At 42.0% G+C, this 15,827-nt stretch overlaps 1 long non-coding RNA gene across 1 annotated transcript in view; it reads right to left on the reverse strand.

The window, feature by feature from the left end:
• Positions 1–9,487: 9,487 nt before the first annotated feature.
• Positions 9,488–15,827, reverse strand: part of LOC147999665 (uncharacterized) — a 53,207-nt gene continuing 46,867 nt past the window's right edge. The window contains exon 5 of the long non-coding RNA XR_015643106.1: positions 9,488–10,358. This is a non-coding gene — a long non-coding RNA (uncharacterized LOC147999665). The remainder of the gene's footprint in view (positions 10,359–15,827) is intronic.

Here is a 15,827-nt window from a genome sequence, read left to right on the forward strand (position 1 = left end):
TAAAGCCCAACATAAGGAGGCAAGCTATACCCTAGAAGAAGCAAGAAACTAATCGTCTTGGCAACAAAACAAAGAGAATGAAAGCACACAAACATAACCTCACATCCAAATATGAATATAAAGGGAAGCAATAATCACTATTCCTTAATATCTCTCAATATCAATGGCCTCAACTCCCCAATAAAAAGACATAGATTAACAAACTGGATACGCAATGAGGACCCTGCATTCTGCTGCCTACAGGAAACACACCTCAGAGACAAAGACAGACACTACCTCAGAGTGAAAGGCTGGAAAACAACTTTCCAAGCAAATGGTCAGAAGAAGCAAGCTGGAGTAGCCATTCTAATATCAAATAAAATCAATTTTCAATTAAAAGTCATCAAAAAAGATAAGGAAGGGCACTTCATATTCATCAAAGGAAAAATCCACCAAGATGAACTCTCAATCCTCATCTTCGGTTGGTTTATATACAAGTGTGCAATTTCTAGGCTTGAAAGTAAAATGATGCTATCTGGTGCTGGATAGAGGAGCCTTATTTTTTATTATGGCAGCTTGCTATTTTTGTAACATGGTGATTTGGTTGAACACAATAAAGTACAGTAGTAACTGATCTCCCCTTCTTCCTGGATGAGTGAGGAAATGATTAAATGTTGATGTCAGCATCCTTGAGCATATTCAGATGAGCTTCTGCTTCTGTTGAAAAGGATGCTGTGTTTGATTGTGGTCCGAAGCTTTGAAGCACTACTTGGCATCTCCTTCCTTGGAGGTCTCACTGTTTAAACATAACAGATTTGATAGCTTGTTGGTAAGGTGAGGTCCAGCTTGTCTCCACTAGGTCATCTTCATGTGAATCCGGTGGTTATACGGTTTTGTTCTAGGGATATTTCATTTTTTTAATAACGGTTTTAGCTGACATTCATGGAGAGAATGAATCCTTAGAACTGTGCCACTAGTGAAAGGAAATCCTATCTAGAGTATGTTTCTTTACAAAGCTGTGTCACACCATCCTTTGGGCCCTCTGCTGGAAAAGTAGAATCAAGTCTCAAATAATGCCTTTTAAATTGTATCCTCTAGTATTATAGATGTAGGACAGTACTGTATCATACCTTTGTGGATGTAAAATAGCTTATACCTGCTTTATGATACGTAGTAGTGACCGTGCTTTATCAGAGCTGTTTTTAATGATGTTGCTCAGAATGTTTTCTTTCCAGATGATGATTGAGAAGCTAATTTAAAAAAAAATGGTGCCAGGTACCACAAGAGTAACAGAACTGTGCTGTTTTCTCCGGTTTTGTTTTTTTACTTTTTTTTTTTTAATGGAATGTGCTGGATGTCTCTACAGTTTTGTTCAGATGACTGCAGAACCTGGAAAAGCTGTTGCTGCTGTTGATGCATAACACACTGCTATTATTGGTCTTTTTATATAAATATAAATATATATACAGATATATAATTTGAATTTTTTGAAACTTTAGCTGTGCTGTCAACTTTGGAAAAAAGTATCCCCTTTTACTGTGTTGAGTTGGCACTGTACAGAAATTAACAGCCATATTGGTCTAGAAATGTTGAACTTAAGTTTTTTCCATTTGTACAGGGGTAACACACTGTATTAAATATGTAAGGTCTTATCTACGTGGGTTTGATTACAAAAACTAATAAAGTATTCTCTAAATTTAAAAAAAATAAGATAAAAAAAGAAGGTACTTTGGAGGAAAATAAATTCATAGATTTGGACTAAAGTCTCAGGTTTTTCTTTACTACTTTGACTAATATATTGAGTCTCTATGTACTCATTTGAACCATTGAAATAATAGACCCTAAGGATGTTGAGAAAGTGGGCAAAATAGAGAAAAGTTGGGCCTGAAATATATATGAAGTACTCAATAAATATTAATTTTCTTTCTCTTTGAGTCATAAGGATAATACATCTTGAGATATAGTTAGATGGATGGATAGGTGAATGGGTAGATAGATGAATAGATGAATAGTAATATATAGGTAGATAATAGATGATAGATAATATTTGATAGATATAGATAGGTAATAGATAGATAGATAGATAGATAGATAGATAGATAGATAGATCAATTCCAAATGTGTTCCATGAAATCTAGAAGGTCCAAAAATGAAGACCTGATTATATGTATGGATGGGTAAATACAGCAAGAAGGCAGAGTGACTACTTGGAGTATCTTCCAATAAGGTCAATATATGTAAGCAAATGAAAAAGATGGGACAGTTGTACTACCGAAGGAGGAGGAAAAGGAAGATGAGTCAAAGGGCATTTCAAAAAGGAACACAGAGGCCATGAGCTGAGTTTAGCATGGCAAAAGTGCTGAGACAAAAATAAAATAAAGTCAGGTCATACAGAATCCAAGTGATGCACTTCAGGGGAGCTAGGACTCCAGTTTGGACTATGCATCAAGAGTCTGTTTCAAAATAAAACTTTCTATGCTATGTTTGAAACAGAGGTGAGAGTAAAATGAGAGGATGTTGTCTTTATTTAGAAAGATGCCACAACAGTATCAGGAGGTGTAAAACAAACTGTGTGTGCCTTATAATCATCTTCACCAAGGAGGGTGATCAGTAAGCAGAAAGGGAAGAGTAAACACAATTAGAGCACCAAGACTATGGGATGAGAGGAAAACTCTGCCTTGGCTCAGGTAATTGCCCTCAGGAGAAAGAATCTGCAAATACAGTTGGAGAGCCATTGTCAGTAATTCCTGAATAATCCCTCAGAAGGAGAGAGACCAACAAGCTGCAAACGGGTAAAAACAACTGTAATTCTTAAGTAGCACACATTTTCCAATAAAACCAATGGCCAACCAAACTCTCTAATGATAACACAGTAGATCATTGCTGAGTGCTTTGAGAGGAAAACCATTGTCACTAGAGCTAAGATGGACTCTCTTAGAGGAAATTCAGCCAAGCCAGCCTTATTCGTTTCCTAAGAAAGTGATTTCATGATAAGGTAGGAGGTGGTGAAGGCAAACCTACAAAATCTATGAATGAAAATGGAGAGGACTTTTACAGCTTGAGCTTAGAAAAACGGCTAGAGGGAAATTCTGTGCTCAAGATGACTATGAGATGTTAAAATCACTGTAGTGTCTCCCGGTCTTCAGCTGGGGTGTGTAAGGAAGCTCTCTGAGCACTCAGATGAGAAACTGGCAACCCCTCATTTGTGCTTATATCAAGCATCTGTATCTCTACTATTGTTGGGGTGTCAGATGTATTGCAATTTTCTGGATAACTGTCCATCTCTCTAGCAGACTGTGAAACTCACTGAGTCAGAGTCAAGTTATAGATCTAACAGGTACCCTAAAAATATTTGCCAGTGAAAAGCATGAGTACACAGAAGAATCATAAAAAGAATTGTTTCAATACAAGAAAAAGTATTATAATGAGGAAACGTTGGGAATTCCTCGAGACTAATAAATTAGTTGTTCTGAAAGTATTTGAGAAAAGCCTGAGCCTGGGTTGTCATTAGGTATTGTACCTGGTTCAATGCATTGACTTCTGAACACCCTTCGAACTCCAGCCACAACATATCACCTTTTATTATGAGATGAAGTTGAGTAGTAAGGAATTCAAGATCCACTGCCTCAAAATTCCAGAAGAAAAGTATCTATGCAGGACAATGAGCTTTGGAAATCTAGCTTATTATTTATTTTCTTATTATTTCATTCATTTTTGCTGTTTCCTGTCTTGCCCAGAAGAGGGCTTTCAACAATAGTTGATAAATGTTGCTAAAGTAATGATCACAGTAAAACAGTTCGTTTCTTAAGTACAAGAACCATTAGAACAGTCAGTCCAACAACTGTAGTTTACAGGAGAAAGAAAACAGCTCTCAGGCTCAGAGGGATATTCAAATGTCCCCTAGCTGGGGTATCTCAAATGTCACCTAGCACTTATGGGCAGGACCAAGCCGTAACATATCTTCATGCAATTTCCAGCATTCGATGTTGCCCTGAGGATAATATAGAGACACCCGGAAACAGAGAACCTTAGCTTCCACAACAGTGAAAGTATGCTAGACACCAGAAGAATCTCTGTAGTCTAAAACAGAAGGGTAGACAATAACTTCAATGATTTCCAGGGGAAAAAAATCAAACAAGATAACACATAGAACAGGAGGGAAAGAAAATCAGCCTTCATCCTACTCATTGAACATGGTCGGGTTCCCAAAATCACAGAAAGACAAAATAGTGATAATAATGTGTTTTTAAGTTTTGACCTGAAAATACAGCTTTAAGTATACTTAAAGGACTGAGTGAAGTCACTAAAATTCAGTGACTGATCCTACATCATCATCAAAATTAGACAAGTGAATGGTAGTATATCCTTTCTCTATGTATTCCACATACACATTCTGAGCATGTACACACACACACACACACACACACACACACACACACACACATCTATGTAAATAAGCCCAATATGACTGCACATTTGAGATTCCTATCTTATTTCTATCTGTTGGTCTACATGGATGTAAATAATTCACCACAGAACCATCAACCCAACAGGAGTTTGCATTCTGCAGCTGCCATTCAGAGGTACAGAATGGCCAGAAACTTGTTCTAGCCACAGCTCTGGAATGGCAAGCACTCTTAGTTCCTTTGGTTGATGAAATGGCAACTGAGCTGCCACGTTTATCATTTTGAAGCATCTTCAGCAAATGCCCATGGGGTGGAGGTCATGTTATGATCTGTGAGGAACAGTCCCACCATCAAGAAGACCCTATGCACACACCACATGTTCTGGTAACTGCTCCATTATGGGTATTTCTTATCCCATTTGAGTTCAAACAAGAGGGGATTGGGCTTACCAGAGGAGGTAATGCTGGCCATGGCTGAATAGACTAAAAGCAAACCATGTTCCGTTTGCAAGGAATGGTGGTCTGGTAGAGCCATGGTAGCTCATGGGGAGCTGGGGATTTGGAACCTTGGCGGGGTTGTTTGTTTGTTTGTTTGTTTGTTTGTTTGTTTGGACAGGTATAGAAATAACAGATTTTTCCATTCCTTCCATCCTCGTGGTCATTACCTTATTTTGGCTCTCATTGATGCTCTGGAAAGAGGACTGCCCCTCTCCCCCTACAATTTATTTTTTCCAGTCTAAGAGATTTACCTTCCCAAAGTGTAAATGTGATCATTGTTTCCTGCTCTTCATTTGGAAGTGAAATCCAGACTTCTAAGTAGATGTGTCACATCTTGGTCTTTAGCCTTTCTGATGGGACTACCTGCCTCTTTCCACCTCCCAAGTTCAAGTGCAGTGACAGAATTTCTCCCCATGCTCTCTAGCACTCTGCCTCCCCATGCTAGAATATTTATACACCCCTTTGCCTCAAGTGCCTTCCTATAAGGAAAGACACGACCTGTGCTTGGAGACTCTCACACAGAGCCTTTTCTTACACAACTGTGAAGCCGTTCTTCATATTCCTCACCCTTTCCACAAATGTCCCTCGCACCCATCCTTGCATTGCGTTGGACTGTTGCTGTCACTTTCCTACCCAGGAGAGCAAACACATCTCAGTTCTTTTGGGTTTACCATGACCTTTCAAGACTATACTCTGCCTGGAAATAAATGAAACAAAACCCAAACCACCTTCTTAGAGACTGGTGAGGCAATAGTTAGATCCTTCTCTCTTCACATTAAAGTTTGAAAACATTGTTACTTTGGTTTCTTGTTCAGACTTAGCATCGCCTTATTTCTGAACAAAGAAGCATGTTTCTCTCCCCTTCTTTATACCTCTTTCATAGACAGCCCTTGCCTACAAACTCCCTGTTGGTTCAAGGCCATGGTCTCCAAAAGCAAGAGATAGGTAAGACCCTAAATGCAAAGATGAGCCCCAAGTCCTGTGGAGACTTACCGTAGTATGAAATGCCCAATTACTACAAGTTACAAACATTTCTGTTGGAAATAATCTGTGTATGTCTGATGTGTCTGGTGAAATTCAAGTCCGAAAGCTGAAGGCAATTATTTGAAGGCTTATCTTATTGTGTACCCACTTCAAAGAAGGCTGTGTGTGTGTGTGTGTGTGTGTGTGTGTGTGTGTGTGTGTGTGTGTGTGTGTGCGCGCGCACGCGCGCGCACTGAAGCTGTCTTGTCTTCAGGCACAATGGAAGATGAAATCAGATCAGATCCCAGATGGTTGTGAGCCAGCATGCAGAGTATGGGAATTGAACTTAGGACCTCTGGATGAGCAGCCAATACACTTAACTGCTGAGCCATCTCTCCAGCCCAAAAAGGCAATTTTAAGCCTACAAGCACGATCGTCTATTCCTGGGATATGCCACTGTGGGGAACAGGAGAAGCAAGAGTATCAGCGTGTGGCTAGTTCCCAAGAGTTCTGGCCCCTTGTCTATAAGGAACCAGATGAGCTGAAGCTGAAGACTGTGAATAGTTCCTGTTTTTATCAAGTGACCTGGTCCAGAATCCCTCCATCATTTAAAGCAACGTGTATTAGGGAAGGAAGAAAATATACATGAGATTCTGCCATAAATAAAATTCTCAAGTTAAGTCATCTCACAGCTGTCTCACAGAATGTCAAAAACACATTGAGGAATCAATGGTTCTAAAGGTGAAATGACTTTTGTAGAAGACAGATCCAATACTATAAAGTAATACATACATACATACAAACATGCATATACACGCATGCATACATACATACACAAATTACATGCACACATCAGAAACATATACATACATGAATACACATAGGCTCATATATACATGTACATGTATACACACACTCATATATATATACACAAATGCACAAACATATGCACACATATATGTAAATGTATATTCTATATAAATACATTACTTTTCATTTCACACACATATGTAAATGAAATGGAAAACGCGGTGAGAAGGCCATCAGCACCCTCATATTTCATGGTCATGGGTTTGTGTTGCTGCAGGTTAATTGGCCCAATACGGATTTCATCACGTGTATTCTAAGTAAGACTGTCCAAGTCGCAGGGAGTTTCCCTTCAGCTCACTGTGAAGAGAACCCTTTGAGGTAGCAGTACAGGAAACTCTGGTACACATCAAAAAGCAATCAGCAAACTCTTTGGGTGAATCTAGCAAGATAATTTAGATGGTTCTTAATCAAGATTATGAAAGCATAATCAAATGATTTCATGTTTGTTGTTGACTTGCGAAGAATGGAAATTACTCTCCACATAGAAAATGTGGACACTCCTGCATAAAACAAGAGATCAGTGTACGCATGAGACACAAGCGTGTGTGAGTGTACACACACGTACACACACTGAAGAAACCTTTCCTGCAACCTGTCCCCAGCTCTTGCATTTAAAAACAATTATCATTTCTTTCAAGATGCCGTAAGGATTCTTGTTTAATGAACTGGCTGGATATGCGTAGCTTGGCATCCGAAAGCAGCTGTAACCAACCATTGCAGACAAATCTCCCCTGCCTTGGTCCTACAGGAGAAGGCAGAGGAGTCTTAGCAGCTCGCTAGCAGGCCATGTGTCATCAGTGACCACTGGGACTCAGCACAGCCATGGATCCGCACAGCCAAATGATTGTGCATTCGTGGCCTTTTCTAATCCATTTGAAATAAACCTGATATTTATCTATGTCCAATCATCCAGTCTGCGAGTGTACATGCAGAAGGGTAAAATCGCCCTGTAGTCTTGGGCACACTACCCAAGCATCCCCTTCCAGGAAAGATGACAAGAGAGATTCTGCTGAAGGACAGAGGTCCCAGAGGGTTTTTTTCACCCCAGACCCTTCTAGTACGTTCTCCCAAGCCACACTTTATTTCTCCCACTATGCCGCCAAGGCTGATTACTGGCTCTGTTAAAAAATTAAATGGACCTTTCCTAGTCCATCTTGAAAATCATGTGCTTGGTAGCAATTTGGTCACCAGCAAGCTGGCCTCTATTGTTGGGAAATTCAGAGTTGCATCACGGTGACTTGATGGAAGCCACAGTTAGAGTGGCTTTCACCCAGCACCATGTGGCATCTGCCTTACTGCAGAATTACGAAGTTGTTGTCTGTGCACACAATTTTAGCATTTCTGCTTTCTATGTCATCTTACTTACAAGAAACTCCCAGCTGTTATAATTTGTCTCATCCATTGCTCCCTTGTAGAACCAGCCTTTGTTCCTTTTCTGCAGTGCCAGGGACTTGCTGGGCTTCACCTGATGTGATTTGTCCAAGCATTAATAATGCATCTTCAAGATGCAAGATGCATGAATTCCTTTAGTAACAGATCTGCTGGCAGAGGGCTGCATGGTATTGTACAGCTTTGCTGGGGGAAAATAAAAAGTAAATAAATAAAAGGAAGGTGAGGGACAAAAGGAAGGTCATGAGCCTCAGAGGGACAGCGGTTATCCTGGGAAGCCACGCCACCGGTGTGTGGCGACGGCAAAGGCACAAGTAGATAACAATTTTTAGATCATCAATTTCCATTTTTAAAAGAAAGCTTTTTACCAAATCTGAAACTCCTCCCCGGAGAGGACAGAGGCTTGAACACACAGCTGGCAGTTCCTGAAGTCCTGGAACCTGGCAGCTCTCAGAGCTTATCTGGTGTACAGCAAGGGCTAGCCTCCAGTCGTCGGTGCTTCTGTCTGTGGACATCGGGCCCTACTCTAGCACACACACACACACACACACACACACACACACTTTACTTCACTGTTGGTATGTATAGATATGTAAATATGAGTACAGTTCCCCTCAGAGGCCAGAAGAGGGAGTCAGATCCTCTGGAGCTAGTTACAGTGCTTTGTGAGTCCCCCAACCTGGACCAACCTCATGTCCTCTATACGCGTTCCTGAGCCTCCTCTCCTGCCGCTTTGCTGGTCTTGGTACTGTCACCCACACACATGCTTTCTATCTCACATTTTGTGGAACCTCTGTCTTCAGGCTGTCTTATGGCCACATATAAGTTACTTCCCCCCATGATCTTGAGGCGTGGACCAGAGTTTGTCTCTTCAAGAGATAATTAAAAGCAAAGCTGTGGCAAGCCTCTCCCACTTGACTTGAAAGCACACGTGCAGGGCTTCTCTGCCTCCCATCTCTACAGTGGCAGTTTGGACAACTGAAGACAGAACAGGGAACCCAGGCAGACATAAGCAGACGCTTGATTCGTGTAGCCAAGAAACGCTGTGGGGTGATACTCCTGCTTCCAAATGGAGCTTCTAAGTCAAGCCAAGCACTACTGCCCACCTCCAGCCTCTGAGGTGTCCTGAAACAATGGATTTACTATATAATGTGGAAATCGAGAAGTTCTCCTGGAAACAGCAGCCTGTGCAGGGGATTATTTTAACTTCCCACTTCTATGAGGAGTCCTGACAAGACCTGTCAATATACGACCAAGCCAGACTCTCCACAAGGTCCTTATCCTAGGTCCACCTGATTCCTACGTCCATTCTCGCCACTATGGTCTCTTCCCCTCCGTACCCCCCCCCCAAGAAAATCTCATTTAATCAATAACATTTGCTTTCAGGGCAGCTCTCCTTTACTGCTGTTCCATCTCTGTCTGGGTTACCATAGCAACCACTCTCAGAGCAGTGTGATACTCAGTTTATACATTTCAGCCCTGTCACATGACTGACTACCTGCTTTTACTTTAATCATTGCTGGAGGGAACACTCAAAAAGTGGCCGCTTCCTGCTTCCTGTTGCAGTCCCAGCAAACTGCTACGGTGTTTCGCATTTCCTTCTCCCTCTCAGAAAGCATGTGTTAACTGTGCTCCCTTCCAAAGCAGAGGGAAAGGAAGGCTGCGGGGGAGTTCAGAGACCCAAACTTCTGGAATTAGCAGAGCCCTCCAAGCCCTACAGCCAAATTCTTCTTTGTCTCTGGAGAGATGCTCTCAGATTTACAGGGCCCCTTTTAAAGATCTTAACAGGAGACCAAAAAAAATAAAAATAAATAAACAAATCTGACTTCATCCTGGCTTGAGATCCGTCTTCCGGGCCCCATGATATTCGTGGCTTCATGTAGCCATTTTGTGAGCATCCTGCAAGGCCAGATGGGGAACTTGGGACTCTCAGGAGCCTCCCTTTTTGCAGCTTAGGGAGGTTTGTTTAAATCACATTATAAACCTAATGACACATAGCTAATGAAGCACAGATGTCCCGTGGAATCTGGAGATACGAGTATGAAAGTCCACCTGAAAGAAGCCGTGGACCCGCGGAACCATGGACTCACGGAGAGGGACAGTTCACGAGCCAATCCCTTCCTTCGCCCATTTATGAGTCCGTTGCCCTCTCATTACAGGGCTTCTGCAGTACTGTGGTCTTTCGGTCAGTCATTTCCTGGAATCCATAGCAGACTACATTTGATCACCATTGGCTTGGGCCCTTGAGACACGTCTGCAATAAAAAAAGATCCTGTATTGAAAGTTAGCTACACAAGCTCCTGGCTACTTTTGTTCTGTGTTCTCAGGTGAGCCCAGAGTCCCAAAGTTCTCATGGAAACTAGCAGGCCTCCATGACCTGACTCCCTGTCTGCTGGGAATACCAGTTGACAATTGTGTCAGGAAAGTGGAAGCCAAGGGGTGGTGTCCATTATGTTCCCCCTTAAAGATCATCCTTCCCTCAGCAGATGGAGATGTCTCTGGCTATGCTTATAGCAATGACTTTTCTTTGACAAGGTCAGGAAGGAACATAACAAAATAGTGTTCATTCTATTAGAGAAGGGGGTTCAATGGAACCCAGTATTCAATTTTTCCTTAGGTAAAATATCCATGGAGTCCTGGGGAGCCCACCAGAGTGCCAACCCCAAGGGTAGAGTACAGGAGATAAGAGAGCATGCTGCAAAAGACAAAGAGGCCTGAGGATAGCTCCATTGGTAAGTGCTTGTCATACAAGCATGAGGGCTGGATTTTCATGTGCCCATACCCACACAAAACAAAAACAAAAACAAACAACAACAAAACAGCACTCAGGAGGCAGACAGGACCACTGAGATTTGTGGGCCAGCCAGCTAACCTAGTTAGTGAGTGCCACTCAGGTCCTGGTAAGAGAAGGTGGACATCTCCTGAGGGTGTCCTTTGGTCTCCAACCAGACACACACATACATTCATACACACATACACACACACACACACACACAGAGAGAGAGAGACAGAGACAGAGACAGAGAGAGACAGAGAGAGACAGAGAGAGACAGAGAGAGACAGAGAGAGACAGAGAGAGACAGAGAAAGACAGAGAGACAGAGAGAGAGACAGAGAGGCAGAGAGACAGAGAGACATACAGAGACAGAGATAGACACAGAGAGAAGAAAAGAAAATGTCTCTTGAAACAAACTGTGCCTCTTTCTCAGATTCAGCTGGATGACAACAGCTAAGTGGCTTCTTTGGGATATAGAACAAGAAATAACAGGCCCCTTCTGCCCATAAGAGGCCTGGTTCCTCTTCTAGATTGCCTAGTTCCTCTCTTTCTAAGGTATTTGCTTATAGCAATAAGCAGTTTGTGTTAGAGCCAAAGTGGTTCTCTCGGGGAAGTCCTTTGGGGAAACTCTCTGTGTTTTATTTGGAGGTATAATTTTGAATTCTTAAATTCTCAAAGATGTCTTCTGAAAGGAAAGCGTACATGTTCTCAATTTCAAAGTAAATATCGGGACTGGGGATTTAGCTCAGTTGGGAGAGTGTTTGCCTAGCATGCAGGAAGCCCTGGGTGTGATTCCCACTGCACTGCAGAAAGCAAGCCTGGTGGCACTTGCCTGCAATCCTAGCATTAGAAAGGTGCAGGCAGGAGGATTTAGGAGTTCAAGGTCATCTTAAGCTATGCAGAGAGCTGGAGGCCAGCCTGGGCCACATGAGACCTTGCCACAAACAAACAAGAAAAGTAACAGCAAGCCAGGGTTCTTCCCTTAAAGGACTGGCTGCCACTCTCTGTCACTTTCCAGTCCGAGGATGAGACATGTTACACACAAGGAAACTGAGGCACCGGCACAGAGGACTTTCTAGTGAATGGAAGCCATAGGAACAGCCCCTGACAGTGTCCTTCAGATTCCAAGTGAGAAAACGTTAAACAATTCTGTCCATCTTCATAGCTGGAAGACAAATGCTTGGAAAAATATGGTCCAAGAAATTAGAGCTCGGTTGTGATTATTACAGTTATTTGTCAACGGCAGTGTGTGATTTTGGAAAAGCACCAGCTGTATTACCAAGAGGATAGAGTACAGTTCATTTTTCATTTGCCTAATATAGATATCCTTGCCTTACCAAAGAGAGGGCTAAAAAGACACGATAAAGCATCAGAGATTGAGCAACATAACCGACTTCACAGAAAATGATTTAAACCTTTCACTGTCTGCTAACACAAGAGATTTTACCGCTGATTTATGTGTGGAGCTGTCGGAACTGTCAGAAATTGAAACAACCCTCCGAAAGGGAAAGGTATATGGGCAGCTAAGACCATTTACCTGTCTCTACCTTCCGACTCAGGATGGGGTGGGAGGAGTACATGTCACAAAGAACTAAAAACACCGTGATCTATGGTGCTGAAAGAGCCGATTGCCTACTGACAAAACAGTTTGTGTGCTTCATGGGTCAACAACCTGTTGCCTCAGATCTTCTTTTCCTCAGTTAAGGTAAGTGGGGAAGGGGACATTGTCAACCTTGTTTATAGGACAGAGCCAGCAAGACAGCCGTCCTGAAATTTCTCAGCTCCCTCTTCCAGTTTCTTTACTCCAGCCAGATTGCTCCTCCCACCATCCCTCTGAAGAGACTGTTTCGGATACAGCGACTTGGCCCAAACATAGAGCATTTAGCCATTTAGGGTGCTTAAGTAGGAATGACTTACTTCAACCATTCCAAAAGCGAAAGAAAAACTATTGCGATTGGATTGGAGAGAGCCTTGAAATTGTAAGGTGGGAGATTTCTTTTTTTTTTTTTTTTTTATTAACTTGAGTATTTCTTATATACATTTCAAGTGTTACTCCCTTTCCCGGTTTCCGGGCAAACATCCCCCTCCCCCCTCCCCTTCCTTATGGGTGTTCCCCTCCCAACCCTCCCCCCATTGCCGCCCTCCCCCCATAGTCTAGTTCACTGGGGGTTCAGTCTTGGCAGGACCCAGGGCTTCCCCTTCCACTGGTGCTCTTACTAGGATATTCATTGCTACCTATGGGGTCAGAGTCCAGGGTCAGTCCATGTATAGTCTTTAGGTAGTGGCTTAGTCCCTGGAAGCTCTGGTTGCTTGACATTGTTGTACTTTTGGGGTCTCGAGCCCCTTCAAGCTCTTCCAGTTCTTTCTCTGATTCCTTCAACGGGGGACCTATTCTCAGTTCAGTGGTTTGCTGCTGGCATTCGCCTCTGTATTTGCTGTATTCTGGCTGTGTCTCTCAGGAGCGATCTACATCCGGCTCCTGTCGGTCTGCACTTCTTTGCTTCATCCATCTTGTCTAATTGGGTGGCTGTATATGTATGGGCCACATGTGGGGCAGGCTCTGAATGGGTGTTCCTTCAGTCTCTGTTTTAATCTTTGCCTCTCCCTTCCCTGCCAAGGGTATTCTTTTTCCTCATTTAAAGAAGGAGTGAAGCATTCACATTTTGATCATCCGTCTTGAGTTTCGTTTGTTCTAGGGATCTAGGGTAATTCAAGCATTTGGGCTAATAGCCACTTATCAATGAGTGCATACCATGTGTGTTTTTCTGTGATTGGGTTAGCTCACTCAGGATGATATTTTCCAGTTCCAACCATTTGCCTACGAATTTCATAAACTCGTTGTTTTTGATAGCTGAGTAATATTCCATTGTGTAGATGTACCACATTTTCTGTATCCATTCCTCTGTTGAAGGGCATCTGGGTTCTTTCCATTTTCTGGCTATTATAAATAAGGCTGCGATGAACATAGTGGAGCACGTGTCTCTTTTATATGTTGAGGCATCTTTTGGGTATATGCCCAAGAGAGGTATAGCTGGATCCTCAGGCAGTTCAATGTCCAATTTTCTGAGGAACCTCCAGACTGATTTCCAGAATGGTTTTACCAGTCTGCAATCCCACCAACAATGGAGGAGTGTTCCTCTTTCTCCACATCCTCGCCAGCATCTGCTGTCACCTGAGTTTTTGATCTTAGCCATTCTCACTGGTGTGAGGTGAAATCTCAGGGTTGTTTTGATTTGCATTTCCCTTATGACTAAAGATGTTGAACATTTCTTTAGGTGTTTCTCAGCCATTCGGCATTCCTCAACTGTGAATTCTTTGTTTAGCTCTGAACCCCATTTTTTAATAGGGTTATTTGTTTCCCTGCGGTCTAACTTCTTGAGTTCTTTGTATATTTTGGATATAAGGCCTCTATCTGTTGTAGGATTGGTAAAGATCTTTTCCCAATCTGTTGGTTGCCGTTTTGTCCTAACCACAGTGTCCTTTGCCTTACAGAAGCTTTGCAGTTTTATGAGATCCCATTTGTCGATTCTTGATCTTAGAGCATAAGCCATTGGTGTTTTGTTCAGGAAATTTTTTCCAGTGCCCATGTGTTCCAGATGCTTCCCTAGTTTTTCTTCTATTAGTTTGAGTGTGTCTGGTTTGATGTGGAGGTCCTTGATCCACTTGGACTTAAGCTTTGTACAGGGTGATAAGCATGGATCGATCTGCATTCTTCTACATGTTGACCTCCAGTTGAACCAGCACCATTTGCTGAAAATGCTATCTTTTTTCCATTAGATGGTTTTGGCTCCTTTGTCAAAAATCAAGTGACCATAGGTGTGTGGGTTCATTTCTGCGTCTTCAATTCTATTCCATTGGTCTATCTGTCTGTCTCTGTACCAATACCATGCAGTTTTTATCACTATTGCTCTGTAATACTGCTTGAGTTCAGGGATAGTGATTCCCCCTGAAGTCCTTTTATTGTTGAGGATAGCTTTAGCTATCCTGGGTTTTTTGTTATTCCAGATGAATTTGCAAATTGTTCTGTCTAACTCTTTGAAGAATTGGATTGGTATTTTGATGGGGATTGCATTGAATCTGTAGATTGCTTTTGGTAAAATGGCCATTTTTACTATATTAATCCTGCCAATCCATGAGCATGGGAGATCTTTCCATCTTCTGAGGTCTTCTTCAATTTCTTTCCTCAGTGTCTTGAAGTTCTTATTGTACAGATCTTTTACTTGCTTGGTTAAAGTCACACCGAGGTACTTTATATTATTTGTGTCTATTATGAAGGGTGTCGTTTCCCTAATTTCTTTCTCGGCTTGTTTCTCTTTTGTATAGAGGAAGGCAACTGATTTATTTGAGTTAATTTTATACCCAGCCACTTTGCTGAAGTTGTTTATCAGCTTTAGTAGTTCTCTGGTGGAACTTTTGGGATCACTTAAATATACTATCATGTCATCTGCAAATAGTGATATTTTGACCTCTTCTTTTCCGATCTGTATCCCCTTGATCTCCTTTTGTTGTCTGATTGCTCTGGCTAGAACTTCAAGAACTATATTGAATAAGTAGGGAGAGAGCGGGCAGCCTTGTCTAGTCCCTGATTTTAGTGGGATTGCTTCAAGTTTCTCTCCATTTAGTTTAATGTTAGCAACTGGTTTGCTGTATATGGCTTTTACTATGTTTAGGTATGGGCCTTGAATTCCTATTCTTTCCAGGACTTTTCAGGACTTTGAATTTTGTCAAATGCTTTCTCAGCATCTAATGAAATGATCATGTGGTTCTGTTCTTTCAGTTTGTTTATATAATGGATCACGTTGATGGTTTTCCGTATATTATACCAACCCTGCATGCCTGGGATGAAGCCTACTTGATCATGGTGGATGATTGTTTTGATGTGCTCTTGAATTCGGTTTGCCAGAATTTTATTGAGTATTTTTGCGTCGATATTCATAAGGGAAATTGG

The sequence above is a fragment of the Rattus norvegicus genome, chromosome 18 (assembly GCF_021556685.1).
Source record: "Rattus norvegicus strain SHRSP/BbbUtx chromosome 18, alternate assembly SHRSP_T2T, whole genome shotgun sequence".
NCBI lineage: Eukaryota > Metazoa > Chordata > Mammalia > Rodentia > Muridae > Rattus > Rattus norvegicus.